Genomic DNA, 9,754 nt, shown 5'->3' with positions numbered 1-9,754 from the left:
TTAGGCTATTCAATTGCATTTCGCTCTGAGATTGAACTCGTTCCTTTAGATCGAGTCTAGTTCTTGCTTGGGGACAAGCAAGGGTTTGGTTTGAGGAAGTTTGATGCGTGTCTTTTATATGATGTTTTACACCCTATTTTACACGCATTTCAGAGCTCATTTATGTAGTTTAAGGCTACTATTTGCCCCATTTCGTCTACTTTCATATTTTTATGTTATATTGCAGATTTATGCGGAAATGAGTAGATATTGAGCTAAATCCGTCCCCGAGTATCTTGCACTGCATATGACATGAAGTATTTACTTAAGGAACGAGCTTGGTGCGCATTTCGAGGCCCGAAAGACAAATCCACGAGAATATAGAAGTCAAGTACCAGCCAAAGCCGTCGATCGACTGGTCTCATTAGTCGATCGACCATCACACGATAAGCGAGAGGCTCTATCAGACATGATTCGATCGATCGACCGTCACAGATGGTCGATCGACCAAACCGCTACTTCGGACGTGAATCAATAGATCGAGAAACTTGAAGCCCAAAGCTATATTAGGTTTAGGAATAAAGTTACGTGAGTTTGCTATATAACGTAACCTAGTTTACAGATACGATTATCAAGTTTTATACATTCAGTTTTCAGTAAGTTCTTTATCAGTTTTAGAATATCAAATTAGGGTTCGGGATATTGTTTCGTACAATTTACTCTCGCATTTGGTTTGATTTTTCTTAAAATTCCATCCTGGTACTATTACATTCTTATTCCAGTTTATTACTTTATTTGCATTCTTAGACATAGAATTGCTAGTTAGTATCCCGAGGCCAATTAACGTTTATGTTATTTGCTTATTTAATCGTTACAAGTATGAATTCAATAGTTTATTTCGTTATCATTATTGTTGTTTTTATCAGTACCATGAGTAGCTAAATTAATTGTGCTAGGATGTAGGGGAACTGTAGGTTAGGCGGCATTAGATTTAACACGGCCTGAAATCGCATGCCGGTCGATTGACTGGGTTCCCTGGTCGATCGACTGGCCACACTGAGATTGTTTCGTTTTAATTGTTTTAATTGTTGTGTTTGACGAATCGAGTGCACGCGACTAGTTGAATACCTAGGATTTAACCGACCCAATAAAGATCGAAATATAGGGAAGGGAGATAGCCTATTTAATTAAGACGACTAGATTAATTAGATCGAAAGATAGATTAATTTAGACCTTTAGTCACTTTTCAGGACGAAAGTCAGTATAAGTGATATTAGGGACCTGTAGCGAGATCGAAAGACGCTACCTGTGAGAGTGGACCGAAAGGACCTCTTATTTTCCCGTCTCACGTGATTGTTTTTCGACCTACCTAGTTTGCTGCCGCCGAAACTATAGTGAACCGATCATCCTTGCACTCTTTTTATTTCTTGATTTTATCCATTTATTTAGTTTACTGTCTTTAATTGCCTTTAGCTATAGACCAAATCAACTCAACCCCCACACACTGTTACCTTAGACTGAAATTAGACATCTAATAATTACATTTGCCTCTCTGTGGTTCGCCCTGTTACCACTAGCTTTTGTTAGTCTTAATAGGAAATATAAATTTTATTTTTGGTACTCACAACGACGGGTATCACTTTCTATACTTGTTCTTGAGCTCAAAATAAATGGATGATTCCTTTTGTCCCAAAAGTATGAGAACTTCCTTTCAATTGCTCCAAGACTATCCCAAAATCCTACTTATATTATTAACCAGATAATATAAGTAGTTTTCCTTAAATTAATTCTAATATTATTTTTATTACTACACTAGTAATGTAATTTGTATATTAGATTTTTATAGAACAAATTCTAGCATAAAACTATTTTATGTGTGAGAGGTTTTTATGAGAGATAAGCATCAAAAAAAGGATTGGATGGAAAATGAGAACATCACATCTTTATGATGGAAAGGGGGCACCGGTTTTTGAAGCATGGGTAGTCCAATTTTTCTTCCCAATTTTGCTTTTGTTCTTCACAAGAAAAGCTAGGTGTGTAAGGGCTAGTAGTAGTCTTCATTATGTTCCAATTAGTATAAAATAATCACCCACTAACCCCTTACATCAACCGATTTTTGCCACTTAAAATGGACCTCCATTTTATCTTGTAATTTGTCATTTGTAATATATGTGACACGTGACATGTAATATGTCATTAGGCATAATAATAATAATGCATATTTAACTAATTAAATATCATTATGTATTAAATAAATTACGAATAACAAATTAACAAATAATTCACAATTACATGTATATAAAATGGGTCACATTAACTCTAGTTAATATAATCTACAACATTTTGTAATTATAGTTAACTTATTTCTCTTATCTCAAATGTTTCATAAACATTAATCAATTTTAGTAATATAACATATTAATTACTAAATTGAATCTTATTTAATCAAATTACAATAAGGTATAATATTATCTCTTATAAATATCAATTTGTTCAATTTAAGGATTTAATCAATCTGTATCGTCATACAATCGATTAACTTTACAATTGAGGGAATCGTCCTTTAGGAGTGACCTTAAGGGATCAACTGATCGCCACAGTTAAAACGACAGTAATATCAAACTCTAGTCAGCCAATCATTACCGATCAATGTTGACCAGTTGACTTATATAAATTGAATCATCCCTTTACGTATTCTTATTATGAGATTCATTAATGTGATCGCACTATTGTTGAGGACACATACTCCAACAATCTCCCACTTGTCCGAGATAGGTGTGCGTCACCAATTCTCTTGTCCTATTACAATCTCCCACTCAATGCAAGGTGTCTTGCAGGTCGTCCTTGCAAGTGATCATATCAAGAGTGGTTTCCTCGATCTGGTGAGTAACTGTCTGACCGGAATTATCTACCGTAGATACCTTCCGAGCGTGGCCACGCATTTCCAGTTCACTACTCCTCGAGTGACCCTGAGATTTTTAAATAACCCTGACAAGGGGATGGACAATTCCTATCACACTATTCCCTTTGTTTAGCCACAGCTCATCATGACCCAAGAGATGCCCATTTGACCCCATTTACGTAAGTCGTAGAGCATAACTCAAAGTCACTCAGAATCTGTGCCAACTTGGGCGAATAGTCTTTAGTCAAAGAATTGACTCAAAAGAATACTATAGTAGCTCTCGCCACGACCAGGCTGTATATGAATTACCAGAACTCTATAAGCGGTCACTGCCCGGCAGAGTGTCCCTTACAGTCTGCCTATGTGATCGACTAGTCATCTCTTATGACTCTATGACTCTTGAACTTGCCATCAATCGCATCACACTCTAGTCACTTCGAGACGTCACCTCATATAAGTGACTAGGGGCTAATACTATGTTAATCCAGTTCACTTAAATAGGGTTCAAAATTCTCTCGACAGCCTATTTGGAAAACAAAGTATTATAAGAAAAAGTTTTGAATAAAACTCAAACGATGAATGTATTATCACATATGTAAAATTGATACTATATCAATTACTACATAATCTATAATCCATACTTAATATTGTATACATCCATACATCTCAACTCAATTGAAATGGCATGACTTATCACGCTAAGCCTATGAGAAGGCTTTGGTTAGTAAGTCTTAGTAACACATTGCACTTTCCCTAACCTTACTATGTACTTTTTCCCTTTGTTATGTATAATCTTTATTTTAAAATTTTTGAGTACGTGTCTAAATCCAATTTAGACATAGGCTTTTGAGGCTTGAATAGCTCCACTGATCTCATAGTGAGTAGGGATAGGACCTTCGGTTATTGGAACGAACTACCATAGTTCCTCCAATTCACAAAACCGAATTCTTATATCATCCCTTCCTTCTTGCATATCTCATTACTGCAAGTGTACTTAATTTTCGTTGTGTATATCTCATTTGTTCAACTGCCTAGGATGTTTCTAGCAGATATCCTCCTTAAATAATATAGCCAAGACGGTTCTCTAACCATCCTTATGCGTTTAAAATATGGTATTTGTGTAACTCCTTGCATACAAATCCATTAATTATTTCTACACACTTATCCTCTCTTATCTATCACTGTAGGTTTGGATACTAAAGATGTCTTGCATCTCTTCCTAGTCTCCCAATCACTTCTTCATGGAAGAGAGTATTGGCCCGTCATTCTCAATGAATAATATGTTATCTACATATGAGACATGGAAGACATATCATTAGTTCTTCTTGAGTACTAATGGATAGACTATATGACTATATAGTGACTTTCACTTAAATTCGATTCATAACCTTTCGTCATACTCTAAGTATACGAATTATAAGAATGTCGATACATCTTAGCTTAATGAATTAATCATGCAGCGGAAGCAAGTGGATTCAATTTCTACATGTTCAATACCTTTGAACTTGTTTAGACTCTTATCATTCTAAGAATATTCATCTAACGCTAATATCCTCTTAGAACTATCTTTATAGGTCTGGATACCTTAGAGATGTATTATTCCTCTCCTAAGTCTTTCATCATTCGCATGATCAATATGTCCCTTACATATAAGACTATTAACACCACATTACTCCCACTAAACTCCATGTATAAACAGAACTACTCGACAATTCGAGACATGTTTATCACATGATCAAAACATACAATTCAACTCCTTAACTTCTACTTAAGATTTCTTCTTAAGTTTGTATTCTACCTTAGGATAGTCGCGATTTACAAAACTCATGCAAGATGATTTTAAAATCTAACTATATCAAATCACATCCAAATACAATGAAGTGTTGTTGTTGCGTGCAAAACCCTTTGTCACCAATCAACCAAGCTAAATAAACATTTTCATGTTTATGCTTGCATCAGACTTTTGCGGAGTTGAAACTAGATAAATTATCTTAATAAGTTACAGGTTTTGTTATTTTCAAAATAACATGATTCCTGTCTACTTAGATTTCGAAAATATTTACTGATTTTTGACAAAGAAGGAACATCTTCCCACGTCTTATTCTCAGTTTGTGGCTCTTGAACATTTTCCCCCACTCTGTCTATAAGAAATAATCCTCTTTTCTTTGATAGACAGCATCACGAGCCATAAACCCTTTGTTTTCGTGATCATGTAGGAAGAGAGAGCACATGTTTATTATCGAAATAAGGTACAATTTAGGCACCATGCCTAATTATATCTCATATGAAATGTAGATGATTGCTTTAATTATGTTTTGTTTTAGTGGAATAAATAAATACTAGACAAATTGCGATAGAAACTAATTCCAATTTTATAGTAAAGATTTAATCATATCATAATGAAAGTGAACTTGTGATACCATATCACACTCTTTTTGGTGCATATAAAAGTCTTCAATTTATTGTTCCCAATTTTAACAAAGTACTAATACTTTGGTTTTATAATCTCTAGGTTTTGATACTTTTAAACATTCATTGAACTTGTTCAAAGAATTTCACTTCTAACCTCATTAAGTGGATACCAAGTATCTACCTAGTTCGTTGGTAGAAGAGATAAATAAGTAATAACCTTTTCTGATTGAAATTGTATTCGACCATACACTTCAAAGTGTAAATAGGGTGAATATCTTGCTCTATTCATAATCCTTTTTCTAGAAAGAAGTCATGAATTAATCTTGATTTGAATAAAAGATTCGCACACACCAAGAGATTCCCAATCAAATGGTTTGGGACACTAGTCAATGTAACACCCCGTATTTTATTAAGTTGGATAAAATTCTTTTAATTGCTATTTTGAATTTAATTACATCATTTAACAATTTATATATATATGCTTAGCTAATTAATTAATTTCATCATAATTCGATACGTTAATTTTAATAATCATTAATAAGTTTATTTAAAGTTAGTTCGAGTTTATTGAAATTAGTTCGAGTTTATTTATTTAATAATTTCCGTTTCTTTACGAGTCCTTATGAAAGTTGTTTTAAGTGAACCCGAGATGGATTTTGGGAACAAAACCGTCCAATTAGCTATTTTGAGCTTATTTCACTAAATTAGCAATTTTTATTAATATCCGTTAGTTTTGTAAAAATCGCTAATAATTCCGATTCAAGCTGATATTGTATTATTTACGTTAACTAGCTGAGTTTATTTTATTTTCACTCATTAAATTTATTTATTATTGATTCCGTTTTATTACTGAAACTTTTACTTAAATCGGTTAAATTTAACTCGAAACGGTTTTAATAACTATCGAAGTTTCTTAACGACGAAGAAACGTACGTATAATAAATAGCAGGCAGGCAAGCTACTCCCTCATTTCTCACGCATCATCCTTCTTCTTTCTTCTTTTTTCTTCTTTTACGTTCTGTTTCCATTTTTTTTATTTTAAATTGATCCTGCCACTCCGTTTGTCATCCGTTATCAATGATTTTTGTTCCATAGCGCTCCTTTCGTCGTTCTCGTCAATCCGTTGTAAGTAAAATTCATTTTAAATCATGTATTTTTACAAACCCATTTATATTTTCAGCTTTATTTATTATAAGACGGTTGTATGTACTAAAATAGACGGTCTTGTAGAAGATTTGTTAGCCATAAATGATTAGTTCAATCGGAAAAAGGTAACAATTATGGATTACTCGATTTTACTTGTAAAATATGTTTATTTCGAATGCTGGTTAGTCAGTTGTATAGTTGAGACGGTGTATACTGATATGTGGAGATGATTGAGACGGTGTATACTGACCTCTAGGGATCATTTGGGATGCTAGTTAGTAAGTGGTATATTTGTGACGGTGTATACTGACCTCTAGGGATCATTTGGGATGCTAGTTAGTAAGTGGTATATTTAAGACGGTGTATGCTGACATGTATGGATTGTTTTGGGTGATAATTGGTGTGTTTTATAGTTGAGACGGTGTATACTGACATGTAGGGATTGTTTTGGACTAATTTGGACTCGTGTTAGGGCGATTTTTGTAGTCTTTAGGGTCTGTTTTGAGTTGCTTTATACTTGTGGATTTCCGCTCTAAAACCGTTTTAAATGCTGACTTAGTTGGCTCAGCTAAGACTGTTTTTAGGCGCGAGAATGGAGTCTTAAGGGGACGATTGGTACTGTTTTTTGGCGGGGCGAGAGCCGTCATCGTGGGTTTTCACTTTGCATTTGAGGACCGAAGTTGGGGTCGAACTTAGGCATCTTTTGGGTTCTTTTTGGGTGATTTTTGGGTCAAGTTATGAAGTAGGGTGAAGGGTGGCTATGGGTAGTCGGGTGGTGGTCGTGTCGGACTAGTTGTGGCCTAGGCAGTGACCTAGCTAAGTCACGAGTTTGAGGCCATGTGTAGTTGGTGGTTAGGCCGAGTTTGAGGTTGTCATAATAATTTTAGAGCCGTGTCTATAATTTGTTTTGACGCTAGTTTGGTTTATTTAAAATATAATTAAATTAATTTCCGTCTCATATTTTTATATAAAGATAATTCATTAATATCGTCCTTTCACATAATTATTTTAGGTGGCTCATATGTGGTTGAAGATGAAGAGTAATTTTGGGTTTTAGAAGCTTTCTCAAGTTATTACTTGTCTCTTTGCTAGCGTAAGGTAACTATTCCGAGTTACTCGACGAATTAATGTCACATTAGTAGTTAATGTTGTGCCTGTTGTTTGTTAAGTGTTTAGGTGATTGATAATGTGTTACTTTCGTTTTTCACATGATAGAAATTAGAAATAGCATGAGAATTATATAGTGATAAATTGTGTGATTTGGGCCAAAGTAGGCCAAGACTACGAAAGCCGGGCAGTTGACCGAACGAGTTTGGTCAAACTAGGTTTAAACCAATCAGCCTCGATTTGACCGATGACCCGTCGCGGGACTCGGGTCGAGGGTTTGTCTTTGAGGTGAGATTGGTTGTTTTTGGATGTTTTATGTTGATGCCTTAATATTTGTGATTATCATTTCACATGTTGGTTGTTGGATGAATTGGTTGCCTTATACTTCAGTCTTGTTGCCTCTTTGCCATTTTAGCTTATTCTCATAAATTATAAGATTAACGGTTAGCTGGAATTTGGATTATTATTGATATTGGAGATATTGTTGGATTTTCAATTTGAATTGGGTATCCTACTTGTCTTGTGTGGTGTGGGCTAAAGTATTCAAGTGGGACTAGGCGGGACTAGGTCCTAGGTGAGTATTTCGGCCTTCATCATCGATAGGCCATTATAGTCTTTGACGAGTGTATGTTCACTGCTTGATAGCCTCTGTGTTTCTGACTTGGTGGGATTATATCCAAGTTGGGGCATGACCTCGTTACTTATTTTGATAGTAAGTGGTCAGCTTAAGTACTAGCCAACCCTTTGGTGGACTCCTTAGGGTACTCACTTTGTTTTAGAAAAATTGTGGGTCTTGGGTGCGGTGGTGTGTATCCGCATGTCTAGGTCTCTGCTTGATTTTAGGCTAGGGTTGTGTTGTGTCTTGGCCATGTTTTGATAGAACCTCCGAGCCAAGATACCTGGAGGTTCGATTACCTTCCCTACCTCGTGGTATAGACTCGAGTTACAGAGTGACTATTGACGGGACTAAGAACTTATGCCTGTCTTTGATATATTGTCCTTTCTTGTATGGTGATTCTATGAATCATAGAAGGTGAGATGCAAGCCGGCTATGGTTGATAGAGTTTGGATTCCTGGATGTTATGTGATTCACATGATAGTGTAGTATGAGTCGGTCTAGTATTCACATGCTAGGACTATGTGTTGTTATATTGTTGTTCACATGATAAGCACGACTGTCTAGCATCTATATGCTAAGGCATTGTGTGATTCGTATTCATATCCTTATGTTTACATGTTATATTAATTATGACATTTCGTGGCTGGGAGAACTCGGAGTTACTCCCCACTGAATGTGGCTTTCGTATTTGTATAAAATGCGAATGACAGGTAGGTGATGCATATATGGGGTACATGGACGAGCTAGCGAGCAAAGTAACCTTAGAACCTAGATTGGTTTTATTTTATTGTGACCCTTAAACACTTTTTATGTCACATACATTTTAGGGACATATGTCTCCCTCTTTACTTTTGGTTGTATAATTTGCTATTCGCGACTTTAGCGATGGTTATGTTATGACACTTCTAGTTAGACCTTGTATGTTTGACACCTTACAATTTGGATATCTTTATAACAGGTTCAGGTTTTAAAATTACAGGTTTTTACCCAATTGAACCTATTACAAACATATCCATGCAGTTTTATTCTAGAATTACGTGTTTACTTTTCCGCGATAAGTGAGGGTGTCACAGTTGGTATCAGAGCATATTTGCTCCCGACGCACGTTTGTGCACCCCAATATAAATAACTTGACCTTAAAATAATAAACTTGAGAGATGTGTAGGATGGGTAGACTTAGGACCTTATGTTGTAGTCTCTTTGTGTTTGCTCGTTGTTAGGTACTAACCTGTTTGTTGATTGTCATTTAATAATTGTTGCGTTCTTGGATCAATGACCGTGAGCTTATCTATAGCTAATGGAGTTATTACCCTTATTATAAAAATTTTTTGAACTAAAGGTTTTGAAAATATTTTAATGTTTTTCACTGGTTTTAACGTCAATTAGTGTTAAAACTTGTTATTGGAGACGTCTGATAATTAGTTTTATCATTTGTTGGTGTAAAAATGTATTTTTATGTCTTTGAATTGGAATATTGATGTTCTTGAGTGATCGCCAAGAGTATCACCGTTCCATTGAAAGGACACTTATATTTTAAGAAGATCAAGATTTAGTGCCTATTGCTGAGGATTGAAGATTGGTTCAACCTT

This window comes from Silene latifolia, chromosome X (assembly GCF_048544455.1).
Source record: "Silene latifolia isolate original U9 population chromosome X, ASM4854445v1, whole genome shotgun sequence".
Lineage (NCBI taxonomy): Eukaryota > Viridiplantae > Streptophyta > Magnoliopsida > Caryophyllales > Caryophyllaceae > Silene > Silene latifolia.
Note: the sequence above shows the minus strand (reverse complement) of the source record.